The sequence below is a fragment of the Nicotiana tabacum genome, chromosome 2 (genome assembly GCF_000715075.1).
Source record: "Nicotiana tabacum cultivar K326 chromosome 2, ASM71507v2, whole genome shotgun sequence".
In the NCBI taxonomy this organism is placed as follows: domain Eukaryota; kingdom Viridiplantae; phylum Streptophyta; class Magnoliopsida; order Solanales; family Solanaceae; genus Nicotiana; species Nicotiana tabacum.
In genome coordinates this window covers 78,280,177-78,305,106 of record NC_134081.1, presented here as the reverse complement: position 1 = coordinate 78,305,106, position 24,930 = coordinate 78,280,177, and the positions used below count along the sequence as shown (strand labels likewise).

At 39.1% G+C, this 24,930-nt stretch overlaps 1 non-coding gene across 1 annotated transcript; it reads left to right on the top strand.

Annotated features, from left to right (window-relative positions):
- The first annotated feature begins 24,510 nt into the window (after positions 1-24,510).
- LOC142174022 (small nucleolar RNA R71) lies at positions 24,511-24,617 on the top strand. Its single transcript, XR_012703387.1, has one exon. It is a non-coding gene; the product is annotated as a small nucleolar RNA R71 (small nucleolar RNA).
- The last annotated feature ends 313 nt before the right edge of the window (positions 24,618-24,930 follow it).

The window sequence follows — 24,930 nt, the reverse complement described above, 5'->3', positions numbered from 1 at the left end:
TCCATCTTGTCTATTGTGAAGAGGAGCAAAACCATTTTCATGGGGAGGCCTAGTGATGAATCGCCAAGGTGAGGAGATGAGTTCGAAGGAAACAATGAAGCTTCAGAATTGAGTGGATTGCCAAGTTGGAAGGTGTCATTCTGGAAAGAGGTATGTCGAATGATCGGGGACCACAAAGTTGGGGCCAAGTGTGAGGCACACCGAACTGGGAAGCCTTGCAAGTAGAACCAAGAGAGTTCTTGTCTATTAGGAGAGTACAGAAGTACTACTGGGAGCATTGGGTACTTGCTGAGGAAGTGACAGTTGGAAAACAAAGAGCTTTGTTTGTGAATGTGGAGATGCTATCACTTTGACGGTTAGCATAAGCTCAATTATTCTGGATTGTGATGATCTGGCAGTGTGTCAAAAACTCTGTTAGTAGTAGGTTAGCAGCTTTGCTAAGAAAGGCATGGACGTAAAGAATGTTGAATGCAGACTGAGAGTGTTCCTTGTGCGGGTTGAATACCATTTGAACTAGGAGAGTGCAGTGGCGTTGGAAGCTCGTCAGGTTGTGGCGTTTTGTTCATGTTGAGCAGCCAATTAGAGTTGTTGGCCGTTTGGAAGAAGGAAATAGGTGACCCTAGTTTCTTTCGAAAGTCTGGGCTTAAGTCGAAGGTGATTATATGTCGATGAGTTGGGTGGTCAGGAAAAGGCCATGTTTGCCAGGTCGTGCAGCCATATTGCAAAGAGTGTCTTAGGGGTCTTTGTCGCCCTTTCACCTATCTTAGGGGCCTCTTGGTGAGTACTACATTCTCAAAGTGATATCATCGCCACATTTATGAACAAAGCTCTTTGTTTTCCAACTGTCACTTCCTCACAAGTCTATCCCAATGCTCCCGGTAGTACTTCTGTACTCGCCTAATAGACAAGAATTCTCTTGGTTCTGCTAGTATGGCCTCCCGATTTGATGTGCAAGAGACATCAAATCGGGAGGCCGTACTAGCAGAACCAAGAGAATTCTTGTCTATTGGGCGAGTACAGAAGTACTACCGGGAGCATTGGGATAGACTTGTGAGGAAGTGACAGTTGGAAAACAAAGAGCTTTGTTCGTGAATGTGGTGATGCTATCACTTTGAGAATGTAGTACTCACCAAACGTGCCTCAATAGAATCCCTCTAAAAACAGCACCCGCTGCCCGCAAGACGTCCCTAACAATATATCAATCAAACTAGGATGCCTCAAAATCACATCCCAAAACTAAGATGATGGCGGAAAAACAACGACTGCAAAGTGGTCTGATTCTGAGGGTCGTAGTTCATGGTTGATAAAGCAATTTTAGACATAACTAATGCAACCAATCTTTTTTCTGACTAGTAGTATCAGGTTCTCGATCTCTGGTGGCATATGAACATCAATCTCTGCATATGAACATCAATCTCAACTCTTGTGGGTTGTTTGAACAAGTCTATAAAGGGAGTCATTTTACATGGTGGAATGGAAGAACTAATGATGCATGTATTTTCAAGAGATTGGACATGATTCTAGTCAATCTGCCATTTCAAAATATGCTACCCTCAATAGAAGTGGAACACTTAATCAGAACCGACTCAGATCATGCACCATTGTTTATAACCTGTGGAGAGCAAACTTCAAATTTTGTCAAGCCTTTTAGATTCTTAAACTTATGGACAAAGCATGCTACATTTAAGGAGCTGGTGATACATAATTGGGAGGCTGACTTCATAGGGGATCCATTCCTATTGTTCAAGCACAAATTAAAGAAGGTGAAAATGGCTTTATCTAAATGGAGCAGGGACACATTTGGTGATATTTTCAAACAATACTTGAAGATATTGTAAGAGTAAAAGAGATGTTGTTTGAGGGAGACCCTACTACTGAAAGTAGGATTGTTCTTCAAAAACACAGGCAGAATTAGAGAAATATCTAAGTATATAAGAGCAATACTGGAAGCAAAAAGCTGGGATTACTTGGTTTTTTGAGGGTGATAGAAGCACTACTTTCTTTCACACTCTTGTTAATGGCAAAAGGAAGAATTTGAAATTGCAAAGAATTCAGAATGTAGATGGCAACTAGTTAGACGACCAGGAAAATATGGCTAAGACTGCAGTTGAATTCTATCAGAGGCAGTTCACTAAGGAAGGGGATCCTACTGATTTTTCCATTCTGGAGAATGTACCAAACATGGTGACACTAGAGAAGAACTTGGAATTGTGTAGATTTCCAACCATGGAGGAAGTTAAGGCTGCAATTTTTGAGCTAAGTGGAGATAGTGACAGTGGCCCGGATGGATTTACAAGATTATTCTATCAAGAATGTTGGGATGTAATTGGCTATGATATACATAATATGGTACTATATTTCTATGGTGGGGCTACATTGCCAAAGTCTATCACTCATACTAATTTGGTGCTACTACCAAAGAAACAAAGAGTCCAGACATTCTCAGACCTAAGGCCAATAAGTTTGAGCTATTTTATCAACAAAATTCTTTCTAGAAAACTACATGATAGATTGAAAACATATTACCTTCCCTAATATCACCTAATAAGTCTGGATTTGTGAAAGGGAGGAGCATATTTGAGAACATCCTACTCACTCAAGAAATTGTTACCGACATAAGATTGAGAGGAAAACCTGTAAATGTTGTCATTAAGCTTGATATGGCAAAGGCATATGACAGGGTTTTATGGAAATATCTGTTACATGTTGTAAGGAGAATGGGATTTATAGAATATTTTTTAATATAGTGTGGAACTTGTTGTCTAACAACTGGCATTCAATATTGGTGAATGGGCAATCCTCAGATTTATTCAAGTCAACAAGGGCAGTGAAGAAAGGTGACCCACTATCTCCTGCCTTATTCATTTTATCAGCTGAGGTGCTATCAAGAACATTGAACAAGCTCTTTGAAAACACATCATTTTTTGGATTCGGTATTCCCAAGTGGTCTGATCAACTAAACCACTTAGCCTATGCTGATGACTGATCTCGTCCAATTTCACACCTCGATTCAAGGTTATGAAATGGTCGATTGCAATAATAGTACCCAACAAGAGCCGGGGTCAATTTTCACAAGGAGTTATATATTGGAGCTAGGAGTATATATTATAGTATGTGAGTTTGACTATCTCAATTTACACTTCCACAAATTTGGGTTGTTTCTATGTCTAATTTAAATCTAAGATTGAAAAGTTGAGAAATAAAACTAAGAGAATTGTTTTTTGTTGTTGTTGTTTTTCAGGTTTTGTAGAAAGCCTAGGGCTATGATCATCACCTAGGTGTTTGCCTAATGGGATATAAACCTTAAAGCTTGTTTTATTGATCATGGTATATTATAGCTATCAACACTTGATTACCCACTCAATACATTTCGGTCAGAGAGTGATTTTGCCCAATTTGACTTTTTCACGTCCAAATGGGTATTGCACAAAACGGTTGATAAAAGCTCAAGTCGGGTTATTACTATCTCTAGGTCGAACGCTTTAATTGGGATTATCAATCTCTCGATTGACCCAATTTCTTGTTAGCCAAGTTTTCCTAGACTAAGTCTCTCTTTCTCAAGTAGCGACCAAGTCAATTAGGCATGAACTAATGTTTGCAACCATTAATTCCACAAATTAAAGCATGAACCAGGCTAAATAATAAACACCCAACCATAAACAAGCATTAAATTAAACACCCATAAGGTTTACACACTAGGGTTGGGTCACAACCCTAGTAAAAATCTAGCTACTCATGCTTAAAATTGAAGAAATGAAGAAGAAATGCTAATTAAATTCATATTGCAAAATTAAAATGATAAAATCTATGTTAAAATATCCCAAAATATGAAAAACTACTAAAAGAAGTAAAGAGAAATGGTTACTGTAGTAGCTGATGTCAAAAGTTGACTTAAAATTGTGAAACTCGTCTATTTATACAGGGCTGGAAATTTCGGACAAAAATGTCCTTCGGAAGGTTCTGTGGCCGCACAATTCCATGTGCGGTCCGCAGATTTCTTCAACTTGTCAGGAACTAGAGGTTTGTGGCCGCATAATTCTGATTTGCGGCCGCAAGGCATCCTTTCTGCGGTCCGCACTTTTACATCTGCGGTCGTAACTGGGTCTTCTGCGGTCCGTACTTTTACACCTGCGGCCGCAAGGCGCTTCTTCTGTGGCCGCACAATTCCTGTGCGGTCCGCACTTCTAAGGCAAGTGAAATACACAATCTCTGAACTTTGTTCCTAGCCATCGTTTGCGGCAGCACAATTCATGTACGGACCGTACTTTGCACAAAGGTCTGGTGGCCTTTCCTTCATCATCTGCAGTCACAGATGATATTCTACGGTCCGTACTTGTGCACTTCTATGCCTTTTATGGCCTTGAGTTTAGATTACTCCTTTTTTAGTCAGATTTCATCTCGGTGGTCCATCTTCCAATATTCCTACAATTTAGCACATTTCATCAGTTTTTGGGAATACAATTAAACACTTTTGGACTAAAACAAAAGCTAAAAGGCGCTAATAAGTAGTCAAAATCTCCACTTATCAATGACAGCATAATTTTTTCCTCAGCTCACCCTCCCTCTTTGAAGAAGATCATGGCTTTATTAAGAAGTTATGAACAAGTGTCAGGACAGATGATCAATAAAGACAAGAGTTCTTACTACATGCATGCCAATGTAGCACAATATCTATGTGAGTGAGTTGGTGAAATCATAGGTTTTACAAGAGGTAAATTCCCTTTCACATATTTAGGTTGCCCTATATTCTATACTAAAAGAAGAAAGGCATACTATAAAGAACGTGTTAAGAAAGTAAAGGCAAAATTACATTCTTGGAAAGGAAAATTGTTATCATTTGGAGGAAACATTGGATCACATATTCATAGGAAGCAATACAGCAAATACCTTATGGAAGGCATTCATGGGAGAAGCTGGGATTAATGTATCTTTGGTGTAGGTTAAACAAGCGATACAGGTTTGGTGGAATGCTAAGTGTTGTGCAAAATTAAGGCCACTATTTCTAGATGCACCAACTATAATAACTTGGGAGCTGTGGAAAAGGAGGAACAAAGAAAAGTATGGAGGGACAATGTCAAATAGTAGAGTGATCCATGATGTTAACAAGACATTGAACTATTTAGCAAAGATTAGGTATCCATGGCTGTCAAACATGCCATTGCTTTGGCCAGATATGATAAGATACCTTGAAAGCTACAAACCAATTATTGTTACTAAAATAATATCATAGCAGACTCCTCACTCAGGATGGTTCAAATGCAACACGGATGGTGCTTCAAAAGGGAACCCTGGACCTAGTTCATTAGGTTTCTGTGTGATAAATGATGTCGGAGACTTGGTGTATGCAAGGGTTGTTGATTTAGGGATAACTACCAATGTAGTAGTTGCGGCTAAGGCCATTGTGCAAGGACTAACATACTGTGTAGAGCAAGATCTGCATCCTCTAATACTGGAAACTGATCATTGGTGTTGAAGAAGGTTATCGAAGGTGAATGGGATCCACCTTGGAGTGTAGGGACAGAAATGCAGAAGATTAAGGATATGAAGGACCACTTTAATGTGATCTTTCAACATGTGTTCAGAGAAAGCAACACAGTTGCAGAATTTATAGCTAACATTATTTTCTCTTTTGCACGTACATCTGAATTTAATTGTTTTTCATATCTCCCTAGTGCAGGAAGGAGGCTCATCAATCTTGACAAATCAAATACTCTGAATCTTAGGGTTAGGATGGTCAAAAGAAGAGCTCCAGATTGATGAAGCTACAACAAGGACACTGATCAACATGGAGAAAACTCAAAAAACTATGCTAACAGTTAGAATACCAAAAATAAAAGAATCTGGTTCATGGTTATCTAGGTTAATCAAAGTCAAAGATGTTGCTTCTTAGTTATTAATCTTATGTTTCTGTGTGTCGATAGGGAAACTACCAGTGGTATTAACATGCTATCATGTTCATTCTGGTGATGTCCTAAAGAGACATGGAACACTTCAAAACAGAAGAAATATGACATTTGGTCATAAATTTTTTGCTAGTAAGAGTTATGATAAGCAAGTTTTTAAGCTCTTGTCATTCAATACAACAATGTGTTACTATGACGAGGTGGAGTTACTGGCATGCTTTTCAAGAATACAAAACCAAAGTAAGCCAAATACTATAGGCCAATGCAACATAGAATCTAAATAGGCATCCACAAGTTGAAAAACATACATATAATCTGAGATCCACCACTACAACAACATCATTATCAGGGATTAGTTTTCCAGGAAATGTTAGAGCACTATTCAGTTTTATTGACTTGACTACATAGCCATCCTGGAAATGCAATTACAGAGCCTGCATTTGGTTTGCTAAGGAGTTGATTAATGATGTTGGAAAATTGATATTTCACTTCTTAATTACTGTGTTTTTCCTGTCCACTTCATTGTGTTAATTACAAGCTGTCACCGTCGAGGATTAAGCAACACCCCAGTGCTATTATCATGGGAAATTCAGTATCCAGCTATTCTTCAAATTGCTTGCACTCTTGTGGACAGGAATATTGGAAGCTTATACACAATGTTAGAAGGTGACATTTTCTTAACATTAACGGACAATTCTGTTGCTCTTTTCAGATACATATGGGTGTCTACTGCACTACTATCACAGGAGTTATCACAGGTCACCGTCAGAATGTTTAAGAGTTACAAAGAAGTGATTGTACTAGAATATGTTGGATAGTGTAAATATTGTATGGATATGAGTGGATACTCAGTGGTATTAAAATTTTATAATGCTCATTCTGAGTTCTGTCTATCACCATACAACAATATACTGTCCAGTTTTTTCCGGGAAACATACATATGTAACCGATTGGTTTATGATAATTGCTTACAAACTTCTTGATATGAATTTTGATCTGCTAATGTTGCTACAATGCTACTGTGGATACATAAAGACCGTATGCTTTGCAATGCAGTGTAATTTTGACATGTATTGGACATCTACTACTACAGTTAGTATGGTTTGGACATTCACAACTGCCTTGAGCTATGGAAAGCAAGACTTGGCGCATGGTTAGGTTGCCTGCCTATGATGGCTTCAAAGTTGGTTTCTTCTGTATAGGGTCAAGCTTTCATCCGGTGGTATTAGAATGCAAACATGCTCAGCCTGAAGGTGGTTGGACACTGTATGGAATCTCTATTGCAATTGTGTGTATTGTGTACAGGTGATATCACAGGTTTGTACAAACGGATGGTATATCACCATATGGGAAGATATTGTCCTGCTTGTTCTGGTTGGTGGAATTTGACTTTGCATGAGCAGGTTACAAACTTTATTGGTTCGTGTTGGTGTGTACTGTCTCATGCTTATTACACAGGCTCCCTTTCTTCCTTTGCATTGAAGATGTCCTATATGCTGGTGGTGTAGCTGTTGTGCATTCATCCATGCCTTCTCCTTTGGATTGCTAAAACTGGCGCCTGGTGAGAGCTTTGTAGGTGCTACTTGGAGTTTTTTGCAACTGGTGTGTGGATACATATGCATCATTATTAGCTTGAAGTCTTTGGTTATAGATTTTGTAATAGTTAGCTTTCATTTGTTCATTTATACACTTATAATAGTGAGCTCTAGCAGGTTGCTTTCTTCTTTTATTTGGAAAAATTGTAAGACTTGGACCCTGTTTGAGATTTATTATATATAGTAGCTACTAGGTGCATAGCCTAGTAGTATATTTGCTAAAAATAAATCTTGTAACAAGAGCACCCATCTCATCAACCGAGCTTTGGAGTCACTTTTTCTCATAAGATAACGAAGCGCCGCATGATCCGTGTGGACAATAACTTTTGCACCCATCAAGTATGGGCGGAACTTCTCAATTGCAAACACAATAGCAAGGAGCTCTTTCTCCGTAACGGTATAGTTGACTTGGGCACTATTCATGGTCTTACTAGCATAGTAGACCGGATAAAAAATCTTGTTGATGTATTGTCCGAAAACAGCCCCAACCACTACGTCACTTGCATCGCACATAAGTTTAAAAGGCACACTCCAATATGGAGCGGTGATGATGGGAGTAGTTGTCAAAGCTTCAACAATTCAAAAGCTCTCATGCAATCATCATTGAAATTAAACTTAGCATCCTTCTCAAGAACTTTCACAACGGGTTCACTACCTTAGAGAAGTCTTTGATGAAGCGCCGGTAAAAACCTGCATGGCCTAAGAAACTCCGCACACCCTTCACCGAAGTAGAGGTGGAAGCTTAGAAATCACTTCAATCTTTGACTTGTCAACTTCAATTACATTCCTTGGGATTTTTTGACCTAGGAAAATACCTTCCTCGACCATGAAATGGCATTTCTCTCAATTGAGCACCAAATTTGTTTCTTCACATCTAGCCAACATTTTTTTCAAATTTGCAAGACAATCATAAAAAAAATCTCCAACCACCGAGAAGTCATCCATGAAAACATCAAGGTAGTCCTCCACCACGTCCGTGAAAATAGCCATCATACACCTTTGAAAAGTCGGCGGTGCATTGCAGAAATCAAATGGCATCCACTTGAAAGCAAAAGTACCATAAGGACATGTAAATATTGTTTTCTCTTGATCTTCCGGAGCAATGAAAATTTGGTTGTAGCTCGAGTACCCATCAAGAAAGCAATAGAAAGCACGGCCGGCCAATCTATCGAGCATTTGATCTAAGAAAGGAAGTGTAAAGTGATCATTCCTTGTGACTTTGTTGAGCTTGCGATAGTCCATACGCACCCTCCAACCGGTCACTGTTCTAGTAGGAATCAACTCATTCTTGTCATTGGTGACAACCGTCATGCCCCCTTCCTTGGGACACATTGAACCGGAGAAGTCCATGAACTATCAGAGATGGGGTAGACAACTCTGACATCCAACCACTTGATAATCTCCTTCTTGACAACTTCTTGCATAGCCTCGTTGAATCTCCTTTGATGTTCAATAGATGGCTTGGCGCCATCCTCCAACTTGATCTTATGCATGCAAAAGGTAGCGATTATCCCCCGAATATCCGCCAAGGTCCACCCAATAGCCTTCTTCCTCTTTTGTAGCACCACCAATGTGGAATCTACTTGCATGTTATTCAAACAAGAGGAAAGAATAACCGGTAAAGTAGAACAAGGACGAAGAAATTCATATCGAAGATGTGGAGGCAATGGCTTCAACTCCAAGATATGAGTCTATTCAATAGAAGGCTTTGTAGGAGGAGTTGTTCTATTTTCAAGATCCAAGGACAATTTTCGGGGTGCATAGTTATACGACTGATGACGTCCAAATATACTACTAAAAAGTAAATGGATATGGTAGCAAGCAATATAATTTACCCAACTATGAGTCGGGGTCAAATCCCACAGAGAACAATATGTAGGTGATTAGGAATGTAAGAGAATTATCACTTATTATGCAATGCCAAACACTTAGAATGGTTGTTGAGAAAATATTATAGCTAAATGCGAAAATGTAAACTAACCTAGAAAGCAAGTAAAATGATCAATGGCTACAAGCATAGGTGCATCGGGATTTACACTCAAGTAACGATCCAATATATTTCACAATTTTATAAATATGACGAGTTTATTATTTATTAGCCTCGGATAATAATTCTATAATATCTTCTCTCGAAGACTAACAAGACTTCTTAATTGAATTATCCCTAAAATAATTAAGAGATTAAGCACATCCGAATATGGCTACAAGTAGTTCATTCCTATCCCTAGGTAGAATCTATAAAGTGAGGGTTAACGCCTCAAGTTCTTGTTAATTAATCTTTCCCAACCCCAAATTATTTTTTCTAAAATTAATTCGAAGGGTGAGTCCTAGGGTTAGCTAATCCCTTTGGAAATATTAAAGAACAAGAATAATTAAAGAAACAATAACTCACTTCATAATAAATAAAAATCGTTCAATACATAAGCACAACAAGGTATTTAATCCACACTTTAAATATGAATATTTCCATAAATAAGATTCAAGTGTTGGAAATAAATACTACACACTTAGATATACAATACAAAGCAAGAAAATAAAGAAATGAGCATAAAAGAGTAAGAAATTCTCAACCAAAAGTTTCAAATCTTCAAGACCCAAGTGTGTGTGCAAGAACCCTAGCTTTCAAAACTTGTTCTCTCTAGTATATGGACTGAAAATAAGCCAAAGATCTTCAAGATGTTCGAAGGTATCCCCAAAAATAAGCTAGGTCGTGTATTTGTGGGTTCGGAGTTGAGAAAATGTGAAATGTCAATACTGCCCAGGTCAGAAGCCCGTTGACCGCACCTGCGGAAAGATCCTCGCAGGTGAGGCTCCGCAAATGTGGGCCTTTAGTCACAGATGCGTGAACTCAGGGGATTTGCCTACTCCGCAGATGCGGACATTGTGGCGCATCCGCAGATGCGGATAAGCCATCGCAGGTGCGAGCCCATGTGGAATTTCACTTCACTTGAATTCAACTCTCTTCGTGGCATCATTTACCTGAAAATCTAGCAATACACACCATAAATAACCTCATATTAAAATTAAAGGACGCAAAATCTAAAGAAAAGAGACTAGAATGAGTGGTAAAATCACCACTCATCAACACCCCCAACTTAAATCTTTTGCTTGTTCTCAAGAAAATCAAAACTAACAATTCAATGAGGCTCTACCATTTAAAGCACAAGTGGCATTGCTATCATAAATAAATCACATTCTCCATTTAAGTACCATACTTATGGATTTAGTTGGTACTAATAATTAGGCTCAAGCATGTGAATCTCAACCAAACAACTCCCTCATTTAAAATCAACTTTAAGAAATGCAAAGGAGTTTCAAAATAATCAAGTGACAACAAAAAACTCAGGAAGTGATTCAAAAGCACTAATCTACTACATATGCTCAATTTACTCATTTTGGGATACATCAATGTCACCAATCCATCTTAATTCATGTGCCCTAACAAGAAATAAAGTCCCAAAATTATCATATTTACAATAACAACACAAGAAAAAAATGCACAAAGACACTCACTCTCAACAAAGAATTTCAAGTGTTACAAAATATCATGTCATAAGCTTGCCCTTATTTTAATTTGCCGCCTATTCAAGAACATTCGGTTGGAGATCCCATAAGGACTTTTTAAGCTTGTAATGTAGGTTTAGGGAAGGGTAGGATAAGCATTTGGGATACAAGTGACTACACCCTTCTTGAACACTACTCACATTTGTCTTTCTTTTTGCACTTTGCTTCTTTTTAAACCACATCGCCCTTATTGGCATCTAGTTACCAACATAGAACCACCTTAAAGTACCTCTCTAATTTTCTCAAGACTCCATATTTATATATAAACATATTATTCTCTCCCTTCTTTTTTTTATTACTATTTTCTTTTGGAGCTTGAGTAACTTCATATGAACAACTTTGAGGCATATGTTTCTACCCTCAATGTACAACCTTACCAATTTTCAACTTGACACCAACACCCCCAACTTAGGCTTTTAGCCTCATTCTCAATATTCAAGGAGGGACGAGTTCAAAAGAGGGGATTATTTCACAAAAGGGTAAAGATTTATAATGAGGTGGCCAAAGAAAAAGTTAAAGGCTCAAATGGGGTAAACTAGTGATAATATTTATGCAATGGTAGGCTTGAAACGCTAATGAGGCTTTTTCAAAGATTACAAAGAATGCCTAAGGTCATCCCTCCAACCAAACATTTGAAAGACCAACCAGGCAAGTTCAAGATAATAGAAGTAAACACAAGAATTATTTATAACAAAAACTAGCACACATGACACATGAACTAATCAAGCCGAATCAATTTCACTTCTTAACAAGAGCATTTAGAGCAATATCATGTCAACTAGTGGGCAAAGAGTCACCAAATGAGCCAAAAAGTTATCTCAAAAATTATTCTTCCCCATGCAACTTACTTTTTCAATTTAAAACCAAAAATCGGAGAGGTATTCTTAATTCACACTTCACATACAAGAGATTAATTTTGTTAGTACCAAATAATTCAAAAGTCTCCACATAACAAAACAAGACTAATTTCCTTAAGAAAGTCGTCACGCCATCCGTCATAGGGAAAAGTCACCCGGTTCAACAAATAAATATTCCTTGGGAAAGAGTCGTATCATAAAGAAAATCCAAGGACATTTATTGAAAAGTATATTACTATTAAAAAGAGATAAAAATAATATAAACTAAAACTACTGAACAAGATAAAATAAACACTACAGAAATAAAAATAAAAGGACAAAACTACTAAAAGAAGCTAAAATAACAAAAACAACTAATACTAAAAGAAGCTAAAATAACAAAAGCAACTAATACTAAACGAACAAAAATAACATAAACTAAAAACTACTAAAGAAAATAAGTAATAACAAAAGTGACTAATATTGAATATGTACAACCAATCACAACTACGCTCGGCAAGAGCACATGATAATCAATAACAAAACAAGCCCGGCAAGGGCACACAATATCCATACCACAACATAACCCCGGCAAGGGCAAATATAGCATCAATGTACGAATAAAATATACTTCCTACATCCACCCCAACTAAAAATATTGCAGTGTCCTCACTGCATAATATCAAAATAAAATAAGAATAGTTTGAGGGTCTCCCTGAGGTCTGCATCAGACTAGCAGACTGCGGGAGAAAGGCTAATCATTGTTGCTGAGAACTCTCAGCCTCATCATCCTCAATGTCATCGGCATCATCATCATCAGCACTCGGCATGAAAGAGTACTCCTCACTATCCTCAGCATCAGCAACATGTATCTTCCTATTCGGCTGCCCCCATTTGAAGATGGCTTTGATACCTCTCCACATTTTGATCATAAACTTGCACTTCTTCTTGTTTCTCTCTTTCTCCTTTTTGACGTCCGCCTGTATATTTACCTGTGCCTTGGCCATGTTTCCATAGGCTGCCTCAAGCCTGCCAACAGAAGCCGCCAGCTTCTCGTGAGACTTTTTCTGGACCTCCATGTAGGTCTTCAGTTCTTCCCTGGTACAATATTCGGGCATAGGCTGGGAGTGTGAAGGCCCACTAGGGAGTTGTGACACTAGGTCACGAATGGAGGAAAGCTGGAAATTTAGCATCCCAAATGGTCCCTCGGCCTGAGCAGTCTAAGAGGAGGACCCCTCACCTACAGTAATCTCCACTTTCCTTTTCTTGCTCTTGAGCACACTGCCTGCTCTTGTCATTCTCAATAGGTGTAATGGCTTGTCTGTCGGTATCAAATGATCTCAATTCCATTTATCAACATGTGCACGCCGGCACAACTCTATAATCAATGATGGAAATATCAATAACGTGCCACCTTGAAGCACATACTCCTTTAGCTCTCGAACAATGTAGTGACCGACATTCACAGGAATGCCATCAAGGATGCAAGCAATTATCAAGGCCCTATTATATGGAACATCATACACGTTCCCACAAGGAGACACTCTGCTCGCAATGATATACAACCACATTTTTGCTTCGGCTGTGAAATTACCATATTTTATGTCTTTCTTCTTTGTAGCCCAAGTTACTATATGACCTGGAGGACATAGCTTTGCGACTAGCCAATCACCATTTTCGCATGTATCTCTTTCTTGCACTGGCTCAAGCGGATGATTTGGGATTCCATAGATATCATTTATCTCTTCAACTCCGAATCTCACAGTATTCCCCCTTTTAGTGATTTCATGGTTTTGGAAATGTGTACGCCTTAAATTGGCATAAAATTCCCTAACCCATTCCTCATTGGCATCGCATGGAGTGGGGATGATGCAGGTCCTGCCGCTTGAAACTAGCCGGCCATGGAAATCCGGAAGAAGTTTGGACACTTTGTCATTGGCAATTCCCTTCTCAAGTTTGAGCTTCTTCGTGAGGAGATCATCATAATACCAGGCTTGGCACTGGGAAGACATGAATCTAGTAGAATCATAGTTCAAGTCCTCAGCCACTTCTTCAATTTCGTGAGCAAACGGGGCATTTTCGTTCATGTTCGGGTTCATTTTAGCTCAAAGTACATGTGTAGTCTTGTGCTTGAGAACTCAAAAGTGAGCAGTGATGAAGAGCAGTAGCGTGAGAGAGGAGAGGAGTTTGAGTTTGGGGGAAAAGGTTTAGAGTATACCTGACGAAATGAAGGTTTATTTCTTTAAACCAATTCGATATCCGTATATGCGACTCCAGAAGCGCTTCTGCGAAGCCGCTTCTGCGAGTTTCATGCCGCACCTGCGAATGGTTGCGCATCTGCGCCTTGGTTTCCGCTTCTGTGTGAGCACACCTGCGTGCTTATGTCCGCAGGTGCGGTTATGCCAGGATTTAGCAGGCCAATTCTGGGCAGCTACTGCTTTGGTTTGTTCCAACACCCCAAACTTTTTAATTCAACTCCAAAAAATCTGAAACTTGACAGATTAGTCAAAAATAATATACTAAGCTATCCTAAAAAAGAAAATTTTAAAAATGACAGAAAAATTTGAAAATGATGGGTTGCCTCCCATCAAATCAAGCGCCGCATTTAACGTCGTGGCACGACGCGGATCAACTTTACCACTTTTCTCGCCACTTGGACGATATGAATTGGGCACCTAACTTGGAATCAAGCTTGTGACCACGAGCAATGGGGGCGGTGGTAAGTAAATGATCAAGCCAAACTTTAATTTCTTCATTTTGTGTTTCTTGACTTTCATGTGAGGAATGTCATTTTGCCTTTTTGAATATGCAAATTGTAAAATGTATGGCTCTTATTTTTCTTCTTTTCACTTCCATATGGATTTGCACGGCTCAATTCCCATATCACCATGAAATTCCAAGGTTGAAAAATGCTTGGAATGCAACCTCAAGCCTTCAAATTGCAAATCTCCCCGGATTTTGACATTCTTTTTTTTTTTCCCAACTAGAGTCGACTTCAACCATATTTTCACTTACACCGGTTGACTCTAATTCCATATTTTTCTTGGCATCATTAACACTCATGGAGTTGGTTGGTGGAAGTTCAATACTTGATTCCTCAAAATAAAGCTCACTTTCTTCCTCGATGTCGGACTCTTCTTGATCTCTTTCCACACTCTCAAGTTGGTGGGCATAGTGAGCCTCAACCAATATTTTCATTTGATTTTCCAAGGTGCGGATGTGCTCATCATTTTGATTCAAGCCTTTTTTCAAGTCCTCAAGTGCCAAGCTTTGCTTCTCCTCATTTTCAAGAATGGCCTCCAACATGAGCATCATTTTCTCATTTTGAGCATTTGAGCGCTTCTTGGTTTTGATCAAATGCCAAGGAAGGATTTTCGGTTTCCACATCTAAGGAAGGTTCTTGGCTATCATTCACTTCCGAGGCTTTTTGGACCTTTAAAGCTTCAAGCATTTCTCCCATTTGTAAGTTTAACCTTTCAAGCACCAAATCATTTTGGAAACTATTTTCCAAAAGCTCCTCCAAGGCATTTTGCTCTTTGTTTCCTCCTTCAAGTAGGCATTCTAACATGAGCTTAAACTCTCCATTTTGACCATGCTCAATTTATTCCACTTCCATATCCCTATAATTTTCATCACAAAAAGTAGAATCATCATAGCGGGGGCTTGGGGAAGGGATGGACAAATAAACACAATTATCCCAATGACCATCTTGCCTATCACACTTATCACAAATACTCCACTCATGGGTTTGAGATTGTGCGCACAATCTGCCCCCGGGAGAATTTAAATAATTTTGCCACGAGTGTGGTCCTCCACAATAAGGACAAGGGTCATCAAAGTATGAACAACTACCATCCGACCAATTTTCATTATATGATGCCATTTTTTTTTCTTTTCAAAACTAAGAAAATAAACAAGAAACAAACAAGAAAAAGTAGACCAAGGTAAGAAAGATAATTACACAAATATTCACAAGTTTGGACCAAAGCACTTACGCTTATTTCTCAAACAACCTAAATTACGCTAAATTATTCCCCGGTAATGGTGCCAATTTTGATGACGTCCAAATTCACTATTAAAAAATAAATGAACACGGTCGCATGCAATACAATTTACCCAACTATGAGTCGGGGTCGAATCCCATAGAGAAGAATATGCAGGCGATTAGGAATGTAAGAGAATTATCACTTATTATGCAATGCCAAACACTTAGAATGATTGTTGAGAAAATATTATAGCTAAATACGAAAATGTAAACTAATTTAGAAAGCAAGTAAAATGATCAATGGCTACAAGCATGGGTGCATCGGGATTTACACTTAAGTAACGATCCAATATATTTCACAATTTTATAAATATGACGAGTTTATTATTTATTAGCCTCGGATAATAATTCTATATTAGCTTCTCTCGAAGACTAACAAGACTTCTTAATTGAATTATCCCTAAAATAATTAAGAGATTAAGCACACTCGAATATGGCTACAAGTAGTTCATTCCTATCCCTAGGTAGAATCTATAAAGTGAGGGTTAACTCCTCAAGTTCTTGTTAATTAATCTTTCCCAACCCCGAATTATTTTTTCTAAAATTAATTTGAAGTTAATGGGCGAATCCTAGGGTTAGCTAATCCCTTTGGAAACATTAAAGAACAAGAATAATTATAGAAATAACAACTCGCTTCATAATAAATAAAAATCGTTCAATACATAAGCACAACAAGGTATTTAATCCACACTTTAAATATGAATATTTCCATAAACAAGATTCAAGTATTGGAAATAAATACTACACACTTAGATATATAATACAAAGCAAGGAAATAAAGAAATGAGCATAAAAGAGTAATAAATTCTCAACCAAAAGCTTCAAATCTTCAAGATCCAAGTGTGTGTGCAAGAACCCTAGCTTCCAAAACTTGTTCTCTCTAGTATATGGACTGAAAATAAGCCAAAGATCTTCAAGATGTTCGAAGGTATCCCCAAAAATGAGCTAGGTCGTGTATTTGTGGGTTTGGAGTTGAGAAAATGTGAAATGTCAATACTGCCCAGGTCAGAAGCCCATTGACCGCACTTGCGGAAAGATCCTCGCAGGTGCGGCTCTGCAAATACGGGCCTTCAGTCGCAGATGCGTGAACTCAGAGGATTTTCCTACTTTGCAGATGCGGACATTGTGGCGCAAGTGCGACTCCGCAGATGCGGATAAGCCATCGCAGGTGCGAGCCCATGTGGAATTCCCTTTCTCCGCAAATGGGGACAAAATAGTCGCACCAGCGGCTCCGCAGGTGCGGATTTTTGCCGCAGATGCGGTCCCAGTGAATGAAGCTTAATTTCGCAGATGCAGCCTTCCAACTCGCAGATACGAGGTCGCATATGCGGACAGTGTTCCGCAAATGCGAAATCACTGAAGGGTTTTGCACTTTTGTACTCTTCTTTGCTCAATTTCACTTCACTTGAATTCAACTCTCTTCGTGGCATCATTTACCTGAAAATCTAGCAATACACACCATAAACAATCTCATATTATAGTTAAAGGACGCAAAATCTAAAGAAAAGAGACTAGAATGAGTGGTAAAATCACCACTCATCAACAACCCTATTCCTTGCAAAGAGTTCGCATATTCCTTGAATCCATCCATCTCGTCATCATCAAAGTTGAGCAAGACGGCCTCCAACATATCACCAACATTGATTGTAGCACTTGTTTCATCAACAATAACATCGGTCACCAAGTCCACAAAAGAACACACCTCATTGTTATTTGGTTGCCGCATAGACTTACACACATAGAATACCACTTTTTCATCACCAACCCGAAAAGTGAGTTCTCCGACTTCAACATCACAAAGAGCCTTACCCGTAGCAAGGAAAGGTCTTCCAAGAATAATCAGCACTTCATAATCAACCTCACAATCGAGAATGACAAAATCCGTCGGGAGATGAATTTATCAACACAAATCAAAACATTTTCAATCACACCAAAAGCCTCTTCATGGTACGATCGACCATTTTCAATCTCATAGAGATGAGTCTTGGTTTCCCAATTCCCAAAGTCTTGAAAACTGAATAGGGCATCAAATTGATACTTTTCCTAAGATCACAAAGAGCTTTAGCAAACTCGCCACTTCCAATTGTATAAGGAATCGTGAAAGCACTGGGATCCTCCAACTTAGGAGCCATTGAATGCACAATTGCACTCACTTGATGAGTGACTTTGATGGTCTCAAAATTCATTGACCGCTTCTTTGTCACAAGATCCTTCATAAACTTTGCATAACCGGGCATCTGTTCCAAAGTTCTAACTAATGGCACATTTATTGAGAGTCTCTTCATCATTTGAATGAACTTCTTGAATTGATTCTCACCATTTTTTTTGGCAAGTCTTTGACGGTATGGAGATGGAGGCTTAGGCAATGATGCCTTAGCCTTTTGCACTACCAGCTCTGGTATGTCAATAGTGTATTCCCTAGATGGGTTCACCTCCTCTTGAGTCTCTTCCACACTATCATCAATATAAATCTGAACTTCATCATTAGGTTACACCATATTGTTCGGGATCTCTTCTTCTTGCATCGCTTGATCATCATCAACAAGTTACCTTTGACTTGAGGTGGGTGCATTCGTGCCTCTTCCACTTCTTGTGATAACCGCCATGGCATGCCCAGTGTTGCTACCACCCTTTGAGTTTACCACCATGTCACATGGTAGTGCCCCCTTAGGACGAGAATTTAAAGCTTGAGAGATTTGCCCCATTTGAACTTCGAGGTTGCGGATTGATGTGTTATGTGAGGCAAGTTGGACATCTGAATCCGCATTCTTTTCCATCATTTGCTTGAACATATTTTCAATACGCTCATCTCATTGTTTGATGAACTCGAACCATGGGAAGGATACGGAGGTGGGTTGCTTGGTTGTTGGTACATTGGGGGCCTTTGAAAACTCGACCCCTGGTTGCCTTGATTATTGCTCCATCCGCATTGATTGTTACCTCCCCAATTTCCTTGGTTCTTTCCACTCTAATTTCCTTGATTATTATTGTTATGCCAATTCCCTTGATTGTTGCCTCCACTCCAATTTCCTTGATTGCTAGAATTTCAATTGCCTTGATTGTTTTGTGGTCGCCATTGTTGTTGGCTTGGGCCTTGGAAGTTGTTTCTTTGCCTTTGAAAATTATTCACATATTGCACTTCCTCTTCTTGCTTATTATAGGAATCATCTTGCTCAAAACTACCATCTTCTTTCATATAGTTCTCCACTCGATTTTGCACTTATGGAACCTTGGTCCTCCTCTTGTTCACCGTCATATTCACTCCTTCGACATTCTTAGGAGTTTGTACTTGATTTAGTTGGGCCTTTGCTAGTTGAGTCATGATAGTTGTCAATTCGGCAATGGCTTGCCCATGGTCTTATAATTCTTTATGAAGGTGGATCATATTCGGGTCACCTTGTGGAACATTGGCCCGGGATTGCCAAGTCAACAACGTGTCCTCTATCTCATCCCAAATCTCTCACGCCTCTGCATAAGGCGTAGTCATAAAGTTCCCACTGGCTAGTTGATTCACTATGCATTGGTTGTTGTGTTAATCCAACGATAGAAGGCTTATTGAATCATGTTTTTCGTTATATCGTTATTGGGACATTTCTTGACCATAGTTCTATAGTGCTCCCATATCTCGTGTACTGGTTCATTCAGCTCTTACTTGAATGACAAGATCTCATCTCGAAGTGTAGCCATGTGTCCGGGAGAGAAAAACTTAGCAATGAACTTTTTTGCCAACTCATCCCAAGTGTGAATTGAATGGTTCGGCAATCGTCCAACTAATCTAAAGATTTCCTCGTATAGAGAAAGGAAAAAGCCTTAGCTTCAATGCATCCTCGGATACATTTGTTTGCTTGCTCCCCCAACAAGTGTCCACAAACCCCTTCAAATATTTATAAGCATTTTGTGTTAGAGCACCGGTGAAGAAACCCCGTTGCTCAAGCAAAGTGAGCATCACATTGGTGATTTGGAAGTTGCCCGCCCTAATACGGGGAGGGACTATTGCACTAGCATAACCTTCGTTGGGCAATATCCAATGTGGAGCCTCTCGTGGTAGAAGTGGAGGTGGAACAGGCACATTGTCATGAGGTACCCGGCCTCTCCAATTAGCTTCTGGCTCATGAGGTACCTCCTCTACTTTCTCCTCATCCGCATCCAAATCCACCAAAGGTAAATTTCCGAGCTCATTGTTCGCCATGGTTGTACCTAAGATTTCTCACACAAGTTAGTAACACGGAAGGAAAAAATGATATTCCAAAAACAAACCCAAATATATAGCTAACACCATTTTAACTCCTGGAAACGGCGCCAAAAATTGATCCACGTCCAATCCGCATTCAATAATGAGTGGAAATGGTCGTTGGAAGAATAGTACCCAACAAGAGTCAGGGTCGATTTCCACAGGGAGTTACTATGGGTGTTAGGTGTATACACTTGACGAAAGCGAATGGAATAACTTAATTGCACTTCCAACAAACGGTTTTGATTTCTAATTCTAATTTTACTCTAGAAATTATAAACTAAGAAAAGAAACTAGAAGCGAGTGATTGTTTTTGGTGTTTTTCCAAATAGTTAAAAAGCCAAGGGATGTGACCGTAACCTAGGTGTTCCCCTAATAGGTTAAATACGTTAACACTTATTTTATTGACTGGGGTGTATTATAGCTCTCAACTCTACGTTACCCACTCAATCTCTTTCGGTCAAAGAGTGATTTTTCCCAATTTGGCTTTCTCATGCCCAAATGGGTATCAAACTAAATGGTTGATATGAGCTCAAGTCGGGTTCTCACTATCTCTAGTTTGAACCCTTTAATTAGGCTAATCAAACCCTCAATTAATCCAATTCCTTGTTAGCCAAGTTATCCTAGACTAGGTCCCTCTTTCTCAAGCAAAAACTAAGTAAAAAGGGCATGAATCAATGTTTGCAACCATTAATTCTAAAATTGAAGCATAAACTAAGCTAAATAATCAACACCCAATCATAAACAAGCATTAAATTAAATACCCATAAGGTTTACACACTAGGGTTGGGTCACAACTCTAGTAAGAATCTAGCTACTCATAGTGAGAATTGAACAAAACAAAGAAGAAATGCTAATTAAACACATAACGTAAGATTAGAATGATAAAATATGATGTTTAAGACCTAAAATAATCACAAAATTCCTAAAATGGTAAAATATATCGGCTACAACAGCTCAAACTTCGAAACTTGACCTAAAAATGTGAAACTCGTCTATTTATAGTGGCCCAAAATTTGCTGACAAAAAAGCCCCTCGGAAGGTTCTGCGGCCGTACAATTCCATGTGTGGTCCGTATATTGCTTCAGCTGGCAGGGTCTTGGATTCTGCAGCCACACAATTTTGGATTGCGGTTGCAAAGCATCTTCTGCGGCCACACAATTCTTGTGTGGTTCGCACTTCAGCAAGGCTTCAGGTCTTGGTCTTTTGCACACTCTCTGAACTTTGAATCATTTGTCAATGCAGACCTTGTTCTCCGGCCACACAATTCATGTGCGGTCCTCACATTGGCTAAAACTCTACTGGGCTCTTTTGCTTGATCTGCGGCCGCAGATGGAATTCTGCGGTCCGCACTTTCTTCTGCGGACCGCGCTTCTTAAGTTTTGATCCCCTTCTTACCTTGTGAGTCGGAACACTTCTTTTTGAGACGTATTTCATCATGGGAGCTCAAACTTCCAACATTCATGCAATTTGCACACTTTTATTAGTTTCTAGAACATAAATCAATACTTTCGGACTAAAACAAAAATAAAGAGGTGTTAATAAGTAGTCAAAATCCATACTTATCATCGTCCTCGAGCAATCAAACAGCACTTCGCATAAAGACGACCTTTGTATCAGATAACTTACCTAACGCATCATGCCAAGAATATATAAAACATACTAAGCACCATATCATAACATCCTGGCCTCAAGACTCGACTCAAAAGAACCACACATTTTTCACAACCTGCTTACTTACTCTAAAATAGAGGTCAACGACGTTACCTTACCTTCGCAAATCATGTGCCCTCACACAACAATAAAGAGTCATTCCACATACAATAAAGTTCAAGAACAAAAAGGAACTCAAGATGGAAAGAATTCACTCACTCTCAGAATTCAGATTCATGTGCCACAGAAGACGCACCATATGCTTGCCCGTAGTGTAATACTCTACTAATTGAGTTCATTCAATCAAAGATCAAGTAGAACTTAATTTGGTTGTAATGTAAGTTGCGGGACAGGTAGGATACATTTGGATATAGTGATGATACCTCCCTAAGCACTTTAATACATGCAAATTCACAATTTAAACCCCACACTTATTTTGAACCAAATCCCAACCTTCACACATAATAGCATCAAGCTCCCAATATCTTTAAGCACAGACAATACAAGAACTACCACTAGCAAGAAATCAATTTTTTCTCTTTTCTAATACATACACACTCTTTTTTTTTCTTCTTATTTTCAAAGTTCTGATTGATTTTTTCTTTAAATCCCTTATATGTGGCTCTCATAAATTTTCAACTAATTCACCTTTCTCCCTTTTCAATAGTTCCACTCAAAAACCCGACCATGCCTCAACTTAGCTTTTACAGGCTCATAAAAATTCAAGTGCTCAAGAGAGGTAAAAGCTTCAAACAAATAGTCATTTCAAACAAAATGGATTAGGCTTGTAGTGTGGTTGCCAAAAAAAAAAGGAATACAGGCTCAACGGGCTAAACTAAGATATCCATTAATTAGGTGGGTAAAAGCATCTAATTGGCTCAATAAAGAAATGCCTAAAGCACTTCCTAGACTGAACAAGACTACTATTTCGGTTTGCAAACACACGGGGCAAGTTCTAGACATCAACTGACACACACAAAATATCAACAAAATCTTACACACATATTGGCACATAACTCACTCAGGATCGGATCTCCCGACTCTTTAGTCAAAGCAATTAAGCAAAGTCACAATCAACCAATTTAAAACACTTATATATGAGTCAAGAACTCAGTCCAGGTGTCACAACTAAGGCACTCACTACTCTCAAGGCACAACAACGTCAAGAAAAATCATCTCCATTTATTACATAGCACAAGACTTCACTATTTCTAATAAAAGAAAAAAAAACTAACTACACCCGGTTCAAATAAAACTCTTAAAAAAAATCGCGGCACAAAGAAAAACCAAGGGAGAATTGTTACACTACCTAAGAAACAAAACAAAATAAACGGCTAAAAAAAATTTCTTCGACTTTAATCCCTCAAGAAGACAACCGAGGAAATTCATCGTCGAGAAAAGTTAAAAAAAATTCAATCAAAAGAAACAAAAACAAACACCAATATACATATTTATATCCCCACACCACACTTTAAATTACGGCATGTCCCCATGGCACACAAATAAAAAGTATGAGGTAAAGGAAACTTCCCTGAATCATCTAGTCGGGGTCTGAATCGAAGTCGGGATCTCCTTTGCAAGGTAAAGGAAACTTCCCTGAATCATCTAGTCGGGGTCTGAATCGAAGTCGGGATCTCCTTTGCACGCCTGACCAAGTGCACACATCCATGCTGAGAGCTTCTTTTCAGCCTTCTTTGGGTACACCCCACACTTATCTATTTGACTCTCTCCAAGTTGCTCCTTTAGCCCCCCCTCCCCCCTCCCCCTCCCCCCTTCTATCTTGAAGATCAGCCTTTCTTCCCCCATTCTGAGCATGAGCTGCCTTTTCTGAATATCTAGAATTGCTCTGCCTGTATCCAAGAAGGGTCTTCCTAAAATCAGAGGGACCTCTCTATTCTCCTCAAAGACACTGCATTTATTATCTCTTTTGGATTTCTTTCAGTATCAGCAGGGAGAGTTCTCAGAACCCTCTCAGACAATAGATTAGCTAGTTACCCCACCTGTCTTTCCAAGTTTCGAAAGGTCGTGCCCAGTTCTCTGATAGCTGCACCATGGGTATCAAGCCTCTCATCTGTCTTAATAATAAAGGTCTTCATTAGATCTTCCATGCTAGACTCGTTAGATTGTGGAGGCTGGTATTGCTGCCTCTGCTAATTTTGAAAACCTGGAGCTCCATGCCCCTGGGGTCTGGAGTTATTTTGCTGCCATGTATTTGCATTACCACTTGGTAAACTCCAAGAAAAAATTGGGTACCTCTGCCCCATGGAGTTAAAATTGTTGCTACTTTGGTAGTTGCCTCAGTCAAAGCTCCTCACATCATTTACTACTTCAGCTGAAGCTTGACACTCATGTGTAGGGTGTCCCATTCGACAAAAGTCACATGCTTCTTGCAAATCACTCTGTACCTTGGCCAATGTCAACTTTCTTATCCTCTGGCCATGGTGTTTAGCTGGGCTTGCACTGAAGTGTTAGAGTCTACCTGGAGAACTCCAGCTAATTTTCTTCTATGGTTATCATCTGCAAGCCATTGATTTTCATCTTCATATAATTCATTCAGAATTGCAACAATCTCCTCAGGAGTTTTCTTCATAAGAGGACCTCCAATTGCGTTGTTTAGTTTAGCGTCCTCTTGCCAGAGGGTGTCAGACCATCCCAGAATTATTGGAGTTGCATCCACAAGTCTACTCTATGATGCTGACATCTTTTCACAATCTCCTTAAATCTTTCCCATGCTTCAAACACCGTTTCTGTCTCTTTCTGCTCGAAGTTGTGGATCTCTCTTCGAATTTTCCCTGTTTTGATAGCTGAAAAATATTTTTCAAGGAACTTCTTGCCATGTCTTCCCAAGTTTGAATTGAACCAGTCGGCAAACTTCGCAACCAATGCTTAGCATATTCCCTCAGTGAAAAAGGAAATGTCCTTAAGTAGATAGCATCTTTCGATACTCCGTTGTGCTGGAAGGTATTCATAATCTCATCAAAAATCATGAAATAAGTATTTGGATCTTCATTGGGTTTGCCACGGAAGACACAATTATTCTGAATGGTCTGAAGTAGTCCTTGCTTTATCTCAAAATTATTTGTTGCGATCGGAGGGGGTCGTA